Source organism: Mus musculus, chromosome 5 (genome assembly GCF_000001635.26).
Source record: "Mus musculus strain C57BL/6J chromosome 5, GRCm38.p6 C57BL/6J".
NCBI lineage: Eukaryota > Metazoa > Chordata > Mammalia > Rodentia > Muridae > Mus > Mus musculus.
In genome coordinates, this window is record NC_000071.6 from 92,113,811 (window position 1) to 92,134,643 (window position 20,833).

Here is a 20,833-nt window from a genome sequence, read left to right on the forward strand (position 1 = left end):
TCTTGGCTATCAGTGCGCGTGTGTGTATAAAACCTTCCCATGAAAGTCTTTCGTGTGTGTGTGTGTGTGTGTGTGTGTGTGTGTGTGTGTGTGTGTATATGTGTGTGTAAAACTTTCCCATGAAAGTCTTTCAAGATGAGGGAGATAAGGATTTGAAAAAGTAGTGAACACAGGAAAATAAAATTAAAAAAAAAGCCTCTTAGACATGTAAAAATAGCTTAGTGAGGAACCCCACTACACCCCAAGGCTGCATTTGATAGCTCAAACCCAGGGACATCACTGGAGATAGTAAAGCAAGAGCCTAAAACTCCATGATGCCCTGATGCCCACTGGACAGAATATAAGCAGAGTCCAAGAGCAGTGCTCTGCTCTGCACATCTGGACAGACACCACCTTGGTCTGCCCGGCAGCTGGAAAGTTACCTCCAGGAACCTGACCCTCAAAGTAGAGCATAGTTTTTTAAAAAAAAGTGCTTTTTAGACATGTAAAAATAGTGAGGGTCCCTACTACACCCAAGGCTGCACCTGACTGATAACCAGAACCAAGTCACATCACTCACTGAAGATAATCAGACACAGTCCTAATACCCCAGATGCCTACTGGACAGTATATATGTATATATGCAGAGACCAAGAGCAGTGCTCTGCTCTGCACATCTGGACAGACACCACGTCGATCTGCCCTGCTTACTAGTCCCCTGGCTATCCAGTCCCTCACGTAACTCCGAGTGAACTGCTTCCACTACTACCACATCTTAAGGCAGAAGCCCACGGGCGTTAGTTCCTGCCACAGTGATTCTTCCTCAGGGTTCTGGTTCTTTCCTTCCTGCGACCAGCTCTGGGCTACCCAATCTTAAGGCAAAAGCCTGTGGCTTTGTGGAGGAAGTCCTGAAGTCGGGGATTCGCCCTTATCTCTGGAGCCAGTTTGGGCCCTTAGGAATAGCAAGATGCCACCTTAGTTTCATCTTTTCTAAGGATCATCTAAGATCCTGCTGACTAGACTGTACCAACTGTCACAAAATCAGGAAGGTAGATACATGTAGTTAGTAAAACAGAAGTTGTATTTTATTATGCTGAGGGTTCACACAAGATTCACAGGCTAAATTCCTAACTTCAGTCCTAAACCTACTTCCCCAAGGCTGCTCTCTTGTTTGATGCATCTTAGCTAGATGTCAAGTACAGTCGATAAGAGTAGACTCTGACTTGAGGATCAGGATCCTGGGAGAGGCTCTCCAGCTGCAGGGCAGATCAAGGTAGCATCTCTCTAGATGTGCAGAACAGAGCACTGCTCTTAGTCTCTGCTTACACTGTCCAGTGGATGTCATGAGGTTCTAGGACTACGTCTGGTTATCTTCAGTGTGTAGTTCTGGTTATCAGGAGCAGCCTTGGGTATAGAGGGGTTCTCACTAAGCTATTTCTTTCTTTTTTTTTTAAGATTTATTTATTTATTATATGTAAGTACATTGTAGCTGTCTTCAGATGCACCAGAAGAGTGCATCAGATCTCATTACAGGTGGTTGTGAGTCATCTTGTGGTTGCTGGGATTTGAACTTAGGACCTTTGGACGAGCAGTTACTGCTCTTAACCTCTGAGCCATCTCTCCAGCCAACTAAGCTATTTCTACATGTCTAAAAGGCCAGTTTGGTTTTTTGTTGTTGTTGTTGTTTTTTAATTTTTTAAATTTTTTTTTGGTTTTTCGAGACAGGTTTTCTCTGTATAGCCCTGGCTGTCCTGGAACTCACTTTGTAGACCAGGCTGGCCTCGAACTCAGAAATTTGCCTGCCTCTGCCTCCCAAGTGCTGGGATTAAAGGCATGTGCCACCACGCCCAGCTTGGACAACTCTTACACTTGAATGTTAGCAGTCCTAATTCACTTGGGCACTGGGACATTATTAATTATTAAAGATTTACTTATTTATTCTATATAAGTACACTATAGCTGTCTTCAGACACACCAGAAGAGGGCACCAGATCTCATTACAGATGGTTGTGAGCTACCATGTGGTTGCTGGGAATTGAACTAATGACCTCTGGAAGAACAGTCAGTGCTCTTAACTGCTGAGCCATCTCTCCAGCCCCTACATGTTCTTTATTATATATTATGGGCTCAAGATGGACTGAGTTTCAACTCCAAATTCTGCCACTTGCTGCTGAGTGATGCTGTAATAGTGACTCTCTGCAGTATGGTTGTGAGGGTTACTTTATGTATTAGCAATGTTTAGGGTCTAGAACATGTCAAAGATGACCTCTACTGAAAGTCCATGTTAGGTCATGAAGAGCAAACAAGACTTACAAGGACCAATATGCATGCCCGGGAAGAGTAAAGGACCTCAACAATTAGAGTGAATGACAGGGCTGGGGAGGATGGCTCAGTAGGTAAGGCGCCTGCCTGGCTGGCAAGTGTGATGATGTGAGTTCAGATCCCCAGGACCCACAGAAACCTTGGCGCCTGCTCCAGCAGCCCCAGGCCTGGGGTAGAAGTGGTGGAAGGAGAGGTGAAGGAAGAGAAAGAGGAGGAGGAGGAGGAGAGATGTCTAAGCTTCCAAATAGCTCAGGGTTCTATTCCTAGCACCTACAACAGTAGCCCCAAAACATGTGTAATTCCAGTTTCAAGAGATCCACTGGCCTCTTTTGGCCTCTGAGGGCACCAAGCACGAATGCAGTACACAGACAGAAGTGCACAGTAAACACCCATACACATAAAAGTAAAATTAAAATTAGGAAATAAGCAGAGCCGGGCAGTGGTGGCGCACACCTTTAATCCCAGCACTTGGAAGGCAGAGCAAGGCGGATCTCTGAGTTCAAGGGCCAGCCTGGTCTACAGAGTGAGTTCCAGGGCAGCCAGGGCTACACAGAGAAACCCTTTCTCAAAAAACAACCAACCAAACAAACAAACAAACAAAGAAATCAGTAGAAAGCAACAGGTTAAAAGATAACCTAAGTCTACCTTTAGCATGTGTAAACACCCACGCTAATACGTACACACAGACCACACACACAAATAAAGACTTAACAAAAGCCCAGTAACTAAGTATAACTTTTTATTGGAGAAAAATGTAATAAAAGACAGACACAATGATACAGACTCTGATCCCAGAAGAAACAACACATTGACACAGGTTAGATCAAAGAAAGCCATTAGGAAACCGACGAATGAGAAGCCTTTCCTAGCTTCTTTATAAAGATTCATTAGTGTTAGGATTCATTATAAACTAAGGTTTAATGAACCAAGTTTTTAAAACGGAAGATTGGGCCTTAGTCCTGCCAAACATCCGTTAAATCCGAATTTGTTCGGAGCACAACTGAGTTGAGTGAAGGAAGATCTGGGATCCTACACTAAATGCTGAATCTTGAAAATAAAAATGTAAACATTCTAATTTAACGAATTAGCTAATTGAATTTTACTGCGACTACTGGCTGCTTTCCAGCAAGTGTATGAGTGAGATACAAATTTACTTCATAGTAAATTCGAATGTATACGCAAGCCAAGCCTCATTTACTGAGGGGTCAGGACTGCCACAGTTTCCCTGAAAGGAAGAAAGCATCCCTTTCTACTTCAAACCAAAACACTAAAGGCCCTGGAACCCTTGGGAAGGCCGTGAAGACTGTTTCCCGTGCCTTGTCCCTTGGCTGAGTCTTGAGGAATCAGCTATCTACCTGTTATAGACAGTTTTTATCAATTTGACCCAAATTTAGCCATACCCTGCAAAAGAGAAACTCAATTTTAAAATTACTGGCCTGTGAGCATGTCTGTGGGACATTTGCTTAATTGCTAATCCCCGTAGAAGAGCCCAGACCACCAGAGACAGTAACATCTTTGGGCAGGTGGGCTTGGGTTATATAAGAAAGGTATGAACTGAGCAAGCCAGAGGGGAAAGACCAGTACACAGGTTTGTATTTCAGTTCCGGCCTCCAGGTTCTCCTGCCTTGGCTTCCCTCAGAAGTCAAGGTGCTGATTACAGCAATGGAAAAGCAAGCTAGAACACTAGCTATCTCCCTCTCTGGACTTGGTTGAGAAATTTTACGACAGCCCTTAGCAACACGGCTGGCAAATGACTTTTACATGACAGGAATAAAAAGCCAGTCTTCACAAAGTCCAGTAACGGTCAACAAGAGACACTCCTCGCAAGCCGAAGATGAACCTGGCGTGTACAGCAGATGACCAACAGTGACGTCATTCACAGCTGCTCTGGTTCAAGTCTAGCAGCCAGAGCCCAGCACTGTGATTGCTGAGTCTTGCCTTCTGGTCCACATTTAGAGGGGAAACAGTGCCTCCCAGAGGCCAACATGAAAGAGCAGCAGTCAACGTAAGACAAATGGCAGGAGAGGGAACAGACATCTGCCAGAATGGAATCACTTAATATTATGGTCCAGGTTATGCCCTCCATGGGGATGGTCTCCCATCCTAGTACTAACTAAGCCGGAGCCTGCCTAGCTTCCAAGATCATATGTGATTGGGCATGCTCGGGTGGACACAAGCACAGACTGTGGGAATCATTTCTACAAAGTTGAAGCGTGTCGTTTCATTTTTATTTAAAATGTGAAGGTTCCTTTTTACTGTTCACTCTTTCTTTTGTCAGTGTCATCTGTCCCATGGGCTTCCAACCTATTAGTCACAATGTACTGCAGTTCTGTCACCTCACCCTGGATTCGAACTTGAGGAAAAAACAAATCAGCTCTGATGACCTCTGGCTTCAGTTTTAAGCTAAAAGTAGCTGAGGTAGTCTGTATGGGAAAGTAAAAGCAAAGCTGTATTGAACATCTCAGCATATGCTGGCCTTGGGCTAAGTGTGATGCACAGCCTGCTACTTCTCTTTTAAGACAGCTTATATGAATGACAGCTCAAAAGAGCTGGTCTGGGCTAAGCTTTAGGCCACTGGAAAACCCAACTTGAGAGACCAAGAGGGCAGGAAGTCAGTCTCAATCTCTCCTTGTTCCCAAGGGTTCTGGCATGGTCACTTAGCTCTGAGACACTATAGAGACAACTGAGGAAATTCTCTGTCTAGGTGGATCCCTGATCCTACTGGTTAGTTCTCCCATTTCACAAAGATGATAGTTTAGCTGGGAAAGTAAGTGAAGTGAAGATGGTCATTGGAAGCAGCCAATAACTAGAGGCTGAAGTGGAAAAGCAAGGGGGTGGGGAACAGGGTGCAGGCCAGATGGAGAAATCCCCCATCAAACCTTGGTCCTTGTGCTCTGTCACCTGTCACAGTTACTTACTGCCCTTCTTCAATCATTTCCTTCTCCATGAAAAGGGCTGAGGGCTACAGACACAGCTCACTGGTATAGTAATTGCCTGGGATGTGGGAAGCACATGTTTGATCCTCAGTTCCCAGAAAACAACATGTCAAAGATGAAGCCAGACATAGTGGCTCATAATTATCATTCCAGCACTTAGGAAGCTGACACATGAGGATTATCACAATCTTAAGGCCTACAAAAGAATTCCCATCCAGGCTGGACCACAGTGACACCTTGTCTCAAAACACAAAGAAATAGACAGAAAAGGAGAAAGCAGGTAAGTTGGGGCAGCTGAGGGAGGCAGTCTACATGAAGAGCTCAGGACAGAAGTCAGGAGTAACTAGAAATGATACCAATTAGTACTGCATTCACATAAAACTGATGAGTCCAAAACATGTTCACTGTACGATAGATACATCAGATTAGGGCTGGACAGAAGGCTCAGCGGTTAAGAGCACGGACTGCTCTTCCAGAGGTTCTGAGTTCAATTCCCAGCAACCACATGGTGGCTCACAATCATCTATAATGAGATCTGGTGCCCTCTTCTGGTGTGCAGGCATAAATGCATACAGAACATTGTATACACTATAAATAAATAAATCTTTTTTTTAAAAAATCTAAAGATAGATTAGACTAAAAATCCTCAGATCTTTACATTCAAAAACTAACAGAGGAAATGATAGCAGGGCTTATGATTGGACCCAGATTGCCAGGAGGATGGGGCTGAGTTCACAGGGAGCTGAGCTCTGAGCCACTGCTGAGCTTGGAGTGGGGCCTACATAGGCAAAGCAACTGTAGGCTTTATAGTAGAGAGGCCAAGAGTCCAGAGAAAGCTGATCACGGAGAGAGAAATAGCATTGGATTAAGCAAAAGACTAGGAAACTACACACAGACAGACATGCAGGCACTTGCACATGCTCCCACTTCCCGTACATACTACAGAACCCAAAGGCTGCCATGAGCACTTCCTGACTACATCCCTGAAGATGTCCCAATATGTCACAGTCGCCCCTTCTTTGACTTGAAGGTCCCTCTCGATGCTGTTTCTTCCAACAGGACAGACACCCAAGCCTCACAGAACTACTTCACAAGAGAAGAAGTGTCAGAAAGCCAGGATGGACGCCTGACTGAATATGGAGACGCATGCAGAAAAGTCTGCAGAGCCCTGATCCTTTTAAGAGGGTCAGAGGTGCCGGGGCGTGGTGGTGCACGCCTTTAATCCCAACAACTCTGGAGGCAGAGGCAGGTGGATTTCTGAGTTCGAGGCCAGCCTGGCCTACAAAGTGAGTTCCAGGACAGCCAGGGCTATACAGAGAAACCCTGTCTCGGGGGAAAAAAAAAAGAGGGTCAGAGGTGTTTTCCAGTTAAACGGTTGTTTCAAATGAGAATGAGGGGCTGGAATATTTGCTGTTTGTCCAGAGGACCAACCTTTGGTCCCCAGCATCCACAGCATGTGGCTCACAACCATCCAAGGCATCCATTGTCCTCTTCTGTATACATGCTGTAGTCACTCACACATACACATAAACAAAAAAATAATCTTAGCCAGACATGGCTGCATATGCCTCTACTCCTAGCACTTGTCAGGAAGCCTGGCCTACATAGCAAGTTCCAGGAGATCATGGGCTAAAGTGTGAGAGCTTGTCTCAATTGATAATATAGTCTTTGAATGTGAATGAGAAGCCATCTACTATGTGAGTCAAAGCTTGTATGTATCCTTCAGTGGGCTGTTAGTGATTCTTACTCATTTCTGGTACACGTTCTAAGGGAGATGATCACTCTACAAATACCTGCTGACTTGAGGGACTCGAGAAGGCCACAGACCTCCGGAAAGCCTAAGATGATCTCTTCAAACATTTGGCCTTCAGGAGAGAGAGCACTGAAGATCTTTTTTTTTTCTTAAAGATTTATTTATTATATGTAAGCACACTGTAGCTGTCCTCAGACACACCAGGGCTTCAGATCTCATTACGAGTGGTTGTGAGCCACCATGTGGTTGCTGGAATTTGAACTCAGGACCTTCTGAAGAGCAGACGGTGCTCTTACCTGCTGAGCCATCTCATCTTATAGTCTTCCACAGGGACAAACGAATATGCTGAGGTTGAGGTTCCTTCTGAGTCCTACCTATCTTACCTACATCTGCTGTGCATCTCCCAAGCCACGTGTTACTGCAAGGGCCTTGTATGGCTTGCTCTGGAACCCACTCAAGTCCACTCTTCCTTGATCTTTAGTCCCTACAGGTCCTCGATTAAGATGTGAGTTCCTGGAGCTTGAGAGATGGCTCAGCAGTAAAGGGCACTGGCTGCTCTTCCAAAGGTCATGAGTTCAATTCCCAGCAACCACACAGTGGCTCACAACCATCTGTAATGGGATCTAATGCTCTCTTCTGGTGTGTCTGAAGACAGTGACAGTGTACTCATATATTCACAAAATAAATAAATCTTTTTTTAAAAATGTGAGTTCCTACATTGCTCTCTCAGAGCTCTTGAGAAACAACACAATAGGTTCACATGGCCTCAAAGGAAGGCTATTCTTTCTGTTGATACTTGCGTTGCTGAAGAGATTATTCATCCAAAGGGCTGAGTTCTAAGCAGCATCACCTTAGAGGATGCAGCTGGTCAGGCAGATACTTTTTGATCTCGGTGTCTTTCTGGGAACTCTGAAGTCACCTTTTCCCATTCCAGAAGGTAACTTCGACAAAGACAGTAATTGTGTATGTTTTAACCATTACTAATCAGCAATGGCACAGTTCCCAGACCATGTTGGTTGAATAAATACAGATAAAGCCAAAGTTCAAATCCCTGCCTCTGGCCTTACCATTCTTCTAGTAAATCAAATTACTTCTTAATCTCATCTCTTGATTGTGTCATCTACCCGACATTAAAAGGAAATGACAAAATGAACAAAGAACAGGAGTCAACTAACAACAGACTTGTCAGGAATCCAGATGATGCGTCTCTCCCACAGCTGTCTCTGATTGGTTTTATGAATCTGTTATTTTAAAATAACAATACAAAGCAGAAGGGGGCCAGGCACAGAGGCAGGCATATCTCCGTGAGTTCAAGGATAGCTGGGCCTACACAGGATGACCCTATCTTAAAAGCAAAAACAGAGCTAGAAATTATTAACAGAAAATTTAGAAAGAGGACTCTCTCAGGATCTTCCCATAAAGATATAACTAGCCAGGCAGTGGTGGCACACGCTTGTAATCCCAGCACTTGGGAGGCAGAGGCAGGTGGATTTCTGAGTTCGAGGCCAGCCTGGTCTACAGAGTGAATTCCAGGACAGCCAGGGCTATACAGAGAAACCCTGTCTCGAAAAAAAAAAATTATTTATTATGTACATAGCATTCTGCCTGCATATATGTCTGTAGGTCAGAAGAGGGCACCAGATCACATTTATAGATGGTTGTGAGCCTTCATGTGGTTGCTGGGAATTGAACTTGGTACCTCTGGAAGAGCAGCAATGTTCTTAACCTCTGAGCCATGTTACTGTAGACCGGACTGGAACTTGGTATGTAGACCAGGATGGCCTTCAATACAGACATTTGCCTCCCTATAGTTCTTGCCTTTTTTTTTTTTTTTTTTTTTTTGAGACAGGTTCTCTATGCATTACCTCTGGTTGTCCTAGAACTCATGACATAGGGGGTAGGAACCAGGCCAACCTCAAACTCACAAGACACCCACCTGCCTCTGTCTCCCTCCTGAGTGCTAGTACCACCATGCCTATCATTATTCTTTATTTTTGTTTTTTGAGATAGGGTTTCTCTGTGTAACAGAGCCCTGGCTGTCTTGGACTTTCTTTGTAGACCAGGCTGACCTCAAACTCAGAGATCTGCCTGCCTCTCCGTCCCGAACGCTAGGACTAAAGGTGTGCACTACCATGCCCAACACCCCAGCATTACTCTTCATTCACACCTTACTCCACTTCTTTGTAAGTTTTCCCCTGTGTATAAGTTTTGGGTTTTGGTTTACATGCATGGGTGTTTTGTGTGCATGTGTGTCTGTGCATCACATGCATGCCTGGTCCCCAAGGCCAGAGGAGGGCATCAGACCTGGACCTGGAGTTACAGATGACTGTGAACCCACCAACAGTGCTGGGAATCGAACCAGGTCCTCCAGAAAAGCGGCAAGGGCCCGTAAGCGCTGCGCCGTCTCTCCAGCCCTCATGGATACTTTTTAAACAAGCCGTGATCATTCTGTATATGTAACTTGAACCTGGTTTGTTCCTCTCCTAGTATCGTATTTTACTTCTGTCATGTACTGATGTTATTATTTCATAACATTTGGTTCAGAAGTTTTAGTGAAATGGAGCGAGACTCTGCTGCCGATCATCATTAAAATGTTCATGCTCTCTCAAACCAGCTCAGCGGCGGCAAGGCCGTTTTTAAAATTCCAATCCTTATAACTGTCAGGAGAGGAAAACATTTTTGCAGTTCCCTCTTTCTTGCTGTTAAATATTTTAAAAACTACAAAGAATCGATAACCGTGACTGTGTTTTGTTTATCAAGCTGAGCAAATGCCATTATTCTCTGACCATTTTCCCTTTCAAGGTCTTTCCACTAGCCTGGTCTACAGAGTGAGTTCCAGAACAGTCAGGGCTACACGGAGAAACCCTGCCTCAACCGCACCCCCCCCCCCACCAAAAAAGAAAAAAAAAAAAAAACCCAACAACAACAAAAGGTCTTTCCAGAAGCTGATCATTGAGGGAATAAGGGAACACACGTTAGGCCAACACTGATCAGCTGTCTGGGTGAAGGGGGAAGGAGAAAAGATCCAAATAGGAAGAAATCAGAGTCAAGTCTTTATGTGTAAGTCAGTGACATTGCTTCCGTCTAGCTGGTTTGGGGATCTTGTTGTTGGTTGTTTTGTTCTGAGACAGGGTTTCTCTGTGTTGTCCTAGATGTCCTGGAACTCTTCGGTGTAGACCAGAGTGCACCACCACATCCTGCATGGGTTTCTTCTGCCTGCCTGCCTGCCTGCCTGCCTGCCTGTCTGTCTGTCTTTTCTATTAAGATGTCCATACTACAACAAAACAACACAACAATGCATTGCCCAACTAAAATTGGATTCAATTCTTAGCAAGATGTGTGGGAGCCAAAAGACATCCTCTTGGAAAGCTTCCCACACGGGAGGCAGAGTGGCAACGATGAGGGAAGCAGGAGAGAGCATCTTCATGGTGCAGGGCGCTCTGCTCAGGGTCAGAACACTCACCTAGCATGTACGAGGCTCCAGGTTCTATCCCCAGAACCATAAAAGCAGCCCCCGCCGCCCCCCCCATACACACACAGAGTTTTGAAAACAAACGGGGTATGTACGCCAGCCCACTCACATCACCAATGCAGCTCATTAATTACGAAGAGCAGCACCTGGGAGGTAGAGGCAGTGGGCGATTAAGATCATCTTCAGCTACACTGCAAGTTCAAAGCCACCCTGGGCTACATGATTCTCTTTCCCACTCTCTCTCTCTCAAAAAAAAAAATTATTATCACTAATAATGGAAATATTAGGCGTGTTGAGTCTCCTGAAAGATATACTATGAAAACTGCAATTTTTTAGTCCTTTTGACCCTAAGACAGGAGCAAGATGAGGCAAACTTAAGTTGAGGGCATTCTATACATCAGCCCTTGTAAGCATACATTGTACACCCATGTCAAGACCATAAGCAACAGGAAAAGAGAGAAAATATTTCTTTTCCTTTTAAAAAAGATTTTACTTTTTAATTAGAGGTGTGCATGTGTGCGTGCATGAATGCATGCGTGTGTTTAGGTGAATGCAAGAGTCCAAGGAAGCCAGAGACAGGCATCAGATCCTCTAGAGCTGGAGTTACAAATGGTGTTTGTAAATCACCTGACGGAGGTGCTGGGAGCTGAACTCTGGTCCTCAGGAACAGCAGTGTGTGTATTTTAACCACTGAGCCATCTCACCAGCATAAAGAATTAGTCTTTATTTTATTTTAGGTGTATGAGTGCTTTGCCTGCATGTATGTATGTGTACCACATGTGTGCATGGTGCCCATGGAGGCCAGAGGCAGCAGTGGGTTCCCTGGAACTGGAGTTAACAGATGGTTGTGAGCTGCCACGTGGGTGCTGGGAATCAAACCCAGTCCATCCACCAAAGCAGCAAGAGCTCTAATCCAACGAGCCGTTTTTTAGCCCTCCATGACATTCTTTTCTTGGAAGAGAGAGAGAGAGAGAGAGAGAGAGAGAGAGAGAGAGAAAGAAAGAAATTGATAACTAAAGATACAGAACATATAAATGAAACATTTAATACCCAAAACAACAACAACAACAACAATCCCCCATAAAAAGGTATTTAGTGGCCGGGCAGTGGTAGCGCATGCCTTTAATCCCAGCACTTGGGGGGCTGAGGCAGGTAGATCTCTGTGAGTTTCAGGCCAGCTTGGTCTACAGATCAAGTTCTATGACAGCTAGGACTACACAGAGAACCCTGTCTTGAAAAACCTTATTTATATAAAAAAATGATAATAGCACGATATCGAAGCTAATTTCTTGGTTTTATTCACAGCACTGTGTTATTTAGGAAACAGTTTCATCTTTAGGAATTGGATGATGAAGTCTTTGGGGGCATGCCAATAAATTCCCCAGGGATGTTTCAGGAGATGCATATATTTGCAGAGAATGGAGTGATTAAGGAATGCTTCCATTCGAAGGATCTGGGTGAAGGGCATAAAGGAATTCTTTAATTAGCTTTTGCAGCCTCTCTTTGGTTCTGAAATTAGTTCATTAATAAAAGGTTAAGAGGGTGAAAGAATAGGGGGGCTCAGTGGGTAGACTCTCTTGGGTACTCATCCGATTTTTTTTAATGTACAAATTTATTTATTTATTTATTATTCTTTTAAGAATTATTTATTTATTTTATGTATATGAGTACACTATCATTCTCTTCACACACACCAGAAGAGGGTACCAGATCCTGTTACAGATGGTTGTGAGCCACCATGTGGTTGCTGGGAATTGAACTCAGGATTTCTGGAGGAGCAGTTAGTGCTATTATTATTATTATTATTATTATTATGGTTTTTTGAGACAGGGTTTCTCTGTGTAGCCCTGGCTGTCCTGGAACTCACTTTGTAGACCAGGCTGGCCTCAAATTCAGAAATCCGTCTGCCTCTGCTTCCCGAGTGCTGGGATTAAAGGCGTGTGCCACCATGCCTGGCATGAATTCTTATTTAAGGGATATGATTCCTTGGCTATCCATCAGGTCATCTGCAAATAGCCCTCAGGTCCCCATCTTTATCCTTTCTCCTGCCCAGAAGAAGAATGTAATGCTGGAGACAGAAGAGCCAGCAAGAGTCACAAATCGAGCTGGGAGACCTGCCAGGCAGACAAACCTGGAGCCCACAGGATATCCTAGGGCATCACCCTGGGTGGCCCACTTCCAGGTATCTTATCTGAGATACTCTTCCGTATTCTGTTACAGTGCATAGGGACCACAAAACACGCAGCAAAGTTAAGTAATCTACCCTATAGGTGTAGCTCAGTGGTTGATTACTGGTCCGGCATATGTAAGACCCTGGTTCTACCTTTTTAATTAAAAAAAAAAATTTACTTACGTGTATTTTACTTGCATGATACTTGCATGAGTGTTTGCCTACATGTATGTATGTGCACTATGAACAAGCCATGCCTAAGGTGGTCGTAGATGGTGTCCGATGCCTCAGAACTGGAGTTGTGACCTTCTGTGTGCATGCTGGGAACTGAACCTGGGTCCTCTGCAAGAGAAGAAGCAAGTTTGCTTAACCATTGTGCCATCTTCCCAGACCCTGACTAAGCATCATGTGGGTTGGGGGGTGGGGGTAGGGGGTTGTGATGGTTTTCTCAAGACCAGTTCTAATGCAGCAGGATTTCAAGAGAGACCATCTAGACTTGCAAAGAAAATGTGCCTTTCTGCTCTATTCCACGTCAAAGGCAGGCCTCATTTTGTGCAACAGGAAAAGAACTTCCTAGTAGTCTCAAGCGAGCAGTACTTAGGAGAAAAGCTCTTGTGGGGTGTGGGGGGTAGGGTGGAGACCGAGAGAGACACACAGAGAGACACACAGAGAGACACACAGAGAGACACACAGAGACGAAAAGACAGAGAGAGACTCCAGGGTTGGCTGAATCAATAATTCAAGACATCAAGCACATCTGTTTTTCAGTGTGCTGGTACAGTGAGCTATTTTTAAGCATGGGGGTGGGGTGGGGTGGTCACTGTATTTATGTGGGTGATGCTCGATAGAGAAGTGAGTCAGCAATTTCACTCCGGTTCTTGGATCTCACACCAGGCACTTTCTCTCCTCTCCCAGTCCTGCCCTCCGACCCTGTTTCAATCAGCTCCGGGGACTGTCTACCTCCAGGACGGGTAAGGATACCATGTAACAAGTTCTAGGAGCAAACCGGCTCACTGGGAGATGGAGGGCAAGGCTGCAGTATAGGAAGGACCATTACCAGCTGGCAAAAGAAAGCTCAAACTGCTGCATCAGGGAGCTCCAGCCCGGGGGAGCTTCTAAAAGCTCTAGCCTGCAGAGGGGAAGCTGCTTCGAGACACTGAGTGCCGGCCAGACCAATCTATCCCTCTGGCCCTGCTGTGGGTCATCGCCATGTGCCTCATCTGAGACTGTTTGGATTTCCTACTGCTGCCTCACAGACGGGCTTCAGGCACATTTTCTTTTTAAATTTAGACAGACTTCAGTTTTCATCAAAACCCTGCCGCTTTGAAACTGTGCTCTTGAGAAAAAGACTTTGTCCCTCCCCAGTGCCCCACGCCTCAACCCCACGATGCTTAGCCAGTGGTTAAGAGCTAATATGGGCTCTGTTCATCATGTCACTGCCTGGCTTTGTTTAAAATGGTGTGGATTCTGAACATTCTTTAAGTTCCTGACGTCAACCGTACACATCAAATTAATACCGAAATCCTCATTTCGCTCTGGCCCAGATTCTAGGCCCAGACCTAGTTAGCAGCCTTTCAGGAAGGCGAATGGCTGCCATGACCTATGGAGAGTTTGGATCTCAGATGTCTTCTTGTTTGAGACAGGACATCCCTTAGCTCGGGCTGGCCTACAACAAATATCTCTCGCCCCTGCCTCCTCAGAACTGGGAATGAAGGTGTGTATCCCTACTCCTGGTTATTTGTTTTTTTAATGTACACATTAAGATGTATGTGCGTCAGTACCCACATGACACCATGAACATGCTGGGCTAAAAGGACAACTCTGTGGAGACACTTCTCCCCTTTGGTCTGAAACTCAAGTCACCAGGCCTGGACCATCAGATGGCAAGACCACCTTTACCTCCTGAGTGATCTGGCCAGCCTGCTTCTCAGGTATTTTACAGTAGAGACAAATACTTAGTAGATTTTTCTAGGGTCACTTTGGGTCTTACAAACTTTGTGGCTCTGTTTCAGAAAGCCACGTTTAATAGGTGGAGAGGAGGTGAGTGGGGCAAGTTGGGGGCTCGTCTAACTCTTTATCTCTTGGCTGAGTCAGTGCTCTATTTCTGTGAAGAAACATCATGACCAAGGCAACTCTTAGAAAAGAAAACGTTTATTTGAGTGTGGCAGCCAGGGAGGTCCTAGAGCAAGAGCTGGGAGCTACTTCCGGGTCCACAGGAGGAGAGGCCAGGCCTGGCATGGGCTTCTGAAACCTCAAAGCCTATCTACCCCACAGTGACACGCCTCTAGCAAGGCCACGCCCACTCAAAGGCCACTCCTCCTGCTCCTCCTTGTGTCTTCACGTTGCCACTCTTCAGTGACTAAGCATTCAAATATGAGACTATGGGCGCCATTCTTATTCAAACTGCCACATCTGCCTCCAGTTATTTCCACTCAGATAGAAATGCAATGTGACACAAAATTCCTCAGATTAAATAACAGCATGCTCCGCTGAAGGACTTGCAGAGCCACGGAATGGATGCTACCAATATGCTAATGCAGCAGAGAAGGGAGGCCGAAGGGAAGCCTCCCCTCTCTCTGCCTGTCTATCCTTCTTGCTTTTCCACCTCTCACGCCACTGTCCACAGCCTCCTGAGTGGCTGGCAGCAACATCTACACCCAACTCTCTTCTTCAATGTACTTGACTCTGACAGTTCCGGAGTCTCCCTCCACCTGCATGTTATTCAGCTGAGCTTTTCCTGGTTATTTGGCGGGGGTGGGGCGGGGAGGGGGGTGGGGGGAATTAGGGGGTGTAGTCACTAATCGTATGGCATTGGCACCCCATCATCAACTCCATTAAAGAACTAGAATGGGGGTGGGGTGGGAATGTAGCTGAATGGGAAATAACATGTTTAGCATGCTTGGTCTAAGTCCCAGTATCACACACACACACACACACACACACACACACACACACACAAAAGGGAAGGGTTGGATGGGGATGGGGCGGGACTTTGAAGGTGTAGGCTGGCTAGTTTTGGGAGTTTCTGGTCCCAGAAGCTCAGGCTAATTTGACAGACTACATTCTGTTCTCCACAGACAGGCAGTCTTGATATTCTGCCTGCCACCTCCTCCATGGGCCACCAGCAAGTAAAGACAGACAGCTGCAACTTGCCCTGTAAACCAGGCTTGCTGGAGAAGGGGCTGGGGCTCTATCTATAACCAATCATCTTATACTTTCATGGAATCTTGGCAGCAGCCAATGAGAACTTCAAAGGCTTGGCCTAGCTGTGGGATGGGACAATAAACATGTTAATCCCTTGTCTTAACTGCTTAGGACCTGCCTGTTCAGCCAGCAGCAGGGAGAAGGAGAGAGCAATAGAGGTGAGGAGGTGATGGCCAAATGCCTCACAGAAGCCAAAGTGCAAGAGCCTGGATCCCACAAACTTGTTCAATAGTTTTCTAAAAAAAAAAATAAAATAAAAAATAAAGTTTGTAGGGCTGGAGAGGTGGTTCAGTGGTTTAATAGAGCTGACTGCTCTTCCAGAGGTCCTGAGTTCAAATCCCAGCAGCCACTTGGTGGCTCACAACCATCTGTAATGGAGTCCAATGCCCACTTCTGGAATGTCTGAAGACAGCTACAGTGTACTCATATACATAAAATAAATTAATGAAAAGTATGCAAACAAAAAATTGTTTGGCATTCCTAATTTAGATATTTCCATAAGTAAGCACTTCTCTTTATAGTACTTTCTTAAACTTAGATATGCACTAGGAAGTCGCATTTTTTTTTAAAAGGTCTTATCTCCTTGCAGACAGAAAAAAAAAAAAACCAAAAAACAGAAATACAAATTCATCAAATAACAGCATCATTTACCACTATTTTGCAAAGCCACAGAACTGAGGCGATGTGCGAGTGGAACTGCTGAAAAGGCATTCTTAAATACATTGAGGTGGGGAGGGATGGCTCAGTGGTTAGGATCACTTGCTGCTCTTTTAGAGGAGCCGAGTTAGATTCCTAGCACCCACATGGTGGCTCACAAGTACCTGTAACTCCAGTTCCAGGGGATCTGACGCCCTCTTCTGGCCTCCTCAGGCAATGCATGCATATGGTTCACAGACACCCATGCAGGCAAAAGACCCACACTCATAAATAATTGTAGTAGTAATAACAACGATGATGATAATATAGATTTTAAAACCTGGCAAGGGGCTTGGGAGACAGACAGCTCAGCAGGCAGAGGTGTCTGCTGCCAGGCATGACGTCCTGAGTTCCGTCCCCAGCAGCCGCACGATGGAGGAAAAGAACCAGCTCCCAAAAGTTGTTCTCTGAACTCCACACACACCTTTTACACTACACGTGCTCCCCAGGACCCCCAAGCAAGCAAACAAAAATAATCTAGCAAATGATTCAGTCTGCTGAGGGAAACGGTGAATATTGGCACAAGGAGGTCCAGTCCTCACCACTGCATAGATATGGAAGGGCTAAGTGGCCCACATCTGAAATCCCAGCACTTGGGAGGTAAATGCAAGAAGATCAGAAGTTCAAAGTCAGCCTCATATAACACAGTAAATTTAAGGCCATCCTGGGATACATGAAGCCCTGTCTCAAGGAAAGTGCCTCAGATTAAGAAAGAAAAAGGACGCATCCTTTAGACTGATCTAGAACAATTGCTATATGAAACAGAGAATCGGGCTGTGGTCTCAGTGGAGTGAGTACTTAGAATGGCTGGGACTCTGGGTTTAGTCTCCAGCTCTACCAAAGTTGAAAAGATATAAAATAGTGGATACCATGTAATCTCTATTAGCATCATAACAGTATTATATTTACACACACATAATTGTATATGGATGAATATACAATTGCTTATGTTTAACTGCCTGGGTAACCAATAAGTGATAAGAAACTTTCATGCAGACCCTTTTCTGCATATTTCAGGTCAGCAATGTGTGACAGCTAATGTTTTGTTTTGCTTTGTTTTGAGACAGAGTCTCACGTATCCCAGGCTGGCTTCACATTTATGAGATTGCATAGGCTGGCCTTGATCTCCTGATCCTCCTGCCTCTACCTCCTAAGCGCTGGGTTTACAACCTATGATGATAAAACCTGACTCTCAACATGATGGAAATAATGTTGAATACAACATTCCTCTGGGCTTAGCTGTGAGGGCATTCCAGAAAGAATTTACTAAGGTGGAAAGACCCAACTCGAACTGTGAACATCATTATTCTATAGAAAGGTGGACAAGGGAAACAGTCAGCGGTCAGGAGCAACTGCATCCGTCCTTCCTTCCTTTCTTTTAACTTTAATTATTTTATGTGCATGGGTGTTTTGCCTGCACGAATGTCTGTGCATCACATGCATGCCTGGTACCTGCAGAGGCCGGAAGAAGGTATCTGATGCTCTAGAACTGGAGTTTGGGGAGTTGTGAGCTTTCATTGTAGGTGCGGGAGATCAAACCTGGGTCCTCTGCAGGAATGCGGCAGTCAGTGCTCTTAACTGCTGTGCTGTCAGCCCGTCCCCAGGTGTAGTAGATATTAAAGTAAGATGTGTAGACCACAGGGAAACTGGACCGAGATCTGATGCTAAAAAATGTTGTTCTTCCTCCCACAGATGTTTATATTTACTTCTGATAAAGGTTAACTGTTCATTTAATCATTGAAGGTCACCAACATATCTATGAGCAAAATTACAAAATTTATTATATTAATAAAATTTTCAAGTGAGGAGTGGTAGTGTATACCTACAATCCCAGAATTTGGGAGGGGTAGGAAAGGGGGGGGGAAGAGAGAGAGAGAGAGAGAGAGAGAGAGAGAGAGAGAGAGAATTGGATGCTTTTGCATGGGGCCAGGGTTTGATTCCCAGCACCCACATGTCATTCAGTTCCAGAGGTTCCCATGCCCCCTTCTGGCCACCAAAGGCACTGCAAGATGTGGAATACAGACATACTCACAAACAAAACGCCCATATGCATAAGTAACAATTTAAAAATAAGGCTTTTTATTTAAAAAAAAAAAAAACCAACTAATAAATTAAGCCGGGTGTGGTGGCGCACACCTTTAATCCTAGCACTCGGGAGGTAGAGGCAGGTGGATTTCTGAGTTTGAGGCCAGCCTGGTCTACAAAGTGAGTTCCAGGACAGCCAGGGCTACACAGAGAAACCCTGTCTCAAAAAACAAAACAAGCAAGCAAACAAACAAACAAAAAAGGCTAAAGAGAAATCTAAGGATCCTGAATTAATATCGCTGCTGTGCCATGCTTAGCAAACTACAGAATCAGCTCTATACACAAGTCCACGATGGGAATCTACTCTTTGTCCCTATGGGTCAGATACTGTGGTAAACAGTGGGGTAAAAACAACTTACAAAAGGACTGAAATCTTTGCTCTAATGGAGTTAGAATTCTAGGAGTTGGAGAGGAACAGGCAATAACAAGATGAAATATACATGGCATATTACACTATATTTCATGAATACTAAAATGTACATTTCCCCACTGTCTTAGTTAGGGTTTTATGGCTACGATGACTAAGAAAAGTCTTATAAGGACATTTAATTGGGGTTGGCTTACAGGTTCAGAGGCTCAGTCCATTGTCATCAAGGTGGGAACAGGGCAGCATCCAGGAAGGCATGGTACAGGAGGCGCTGAGAGTTTTACATCTTCATCTGAAGGCTGCTAGCAGAATACTGACTTCCAGGCAGCTAGGGTGAGAGTCTTAAAGCCCACACCCACAGTGGCACGCCTACTCCAACAAGGCCACACCTACTCCAACAGGGCCACACCTTCTAATAGTACCACTCCCTGGGCCAAGCATATACAAACCATCACACCCACTAACAAAAGCTAAGCTTGGTGCGTTTATTTTGGCAGGTTGTGCCTTGCGGGAGCTACAGAGAGAGCATAAGCCTTGCAGAGAGAGGCAGTGAGGGGCTCCCAAGAGTCAGGCAACACCTGTGTAACATCTGAGCTGACCTAAAAGAGGGTAGGGATGGTTGACACCCACAGAAGACACGCCTCTAAGTGAACAGAAGAAGCAGACTTCCCAAACAGGAAAAATACGGCCGCAAAGTCCACAGCAGATTGTGTAGGGACATACAGACAAGACTTAACTTAAGGTATGGCCACAGTGTTGATGCTACGGAGAAAGGGTACCAGCACACAGGGGTGCAGGCTTTGCCAACGTGTGCTCACCTCTGCCTGCAGGAAACCACTCATCAGAGTTAGGAACGATGTGTCATTGAGGTGCTCTGTGGATAAGCCAATTATTATTGGGTCAGGTGTGATGGACTTACCAGTTAAGTCCAGGACTCAGGACGTGGACTCAAAGCTAACCTGAGTTACGCAGAGAATGAAAGCCTGCCTCAGAAAATACAATCAGGGCTGGAGAGATGGCTCAGGGGTTAAGAGCACTGACTGTTCTTCCAGAGGTCCTGAGTTCAATTCCCAGCAACCACATGGTGGTTGACAACCATCTATAATGGGATCTGATGTCCTCTTCTGGTGTGTCTCAAGACAGCCACAGTGTACTCATATAACAAATCTTTGAAAACAAAACAAAAAAAAACCCGAAGCATTCAAACAAGCAATAAACTAAAATATTGTGTGTGTGTATACATATGTATGTATATATATATAAATTATGATACTGCAGATTGAATTCACAGCCACATAAATGCTAAGCAAACTTTCTGTATGTGTAGGAGGATTTGTTTGTTTGTAGGTTTTTTTTTTCCTGTTGGGTGCCAATTAACTTGCTATGTACCTTGAACTTCTGATCCCCCACCCCCACCCCTCCCCGCCACCATCACCTCCACCAGGTGATATGGTAGTAGGGAAATCACACCCAGGGCTCCATGCATATTTGGCAAGCACTACACTAACTTGAGTTGTATTTGCTGAGCCGGCCTTCTAGCTCTAAGCAAGCCTCTAACATCGACTGACATCTGCAGCCCAGGAGGGTTCTTTGATGCAAAGCAGTCTGAACACAGCCTAGCAGAAAACGGTAAAGTACTTGACATTGCTATTGATTAGTCCTGACCTTTGACCCCGCAGCCTCAACATCAACTTATTTTGTTGTATATCGGTGGGTTGACTGCATAGTAACAAACAGTCTAATTAACGGTGTTTTGAGACACTGCTTTTCCAGTAGGAGTGCTTCCAAAACCTGCATATGATGTGTTTCAAACGCAGATGATGACTGTGGCTCTCAAACTATGGGTCAA

At 45.0% G+C, this 20,833-nt stretch overlaps 1 protein-coding gene and 1 long non-coding RNA gene across 3 annotated transcripts in view; one reads left to right on the forward strand and one right to left on the reverse strand.

The window, feature by feature from the left end:
- Positions 1 to 20,833, reverse strand: part of G3bp2 (GTPase activating protein (SH3 domain) binding protein 2) — an 85,581-nt gene that overhangs the window by 61,666 nt on the left and 3,082 nt on the right. The gene's annotated exons all lie outside the window — the stretch shown is intronic.
- LOC105246914 lies at positions 11,308 to 15,939 on the forward strand. The gene is made up of 2 exons (XR_880427.2): positions 11,308 to 14,563; positions 15,710 to 15,939. It is a non-coding gene; the product is annotated as an uncharacterized LOC105246914 (long non-coding RNA).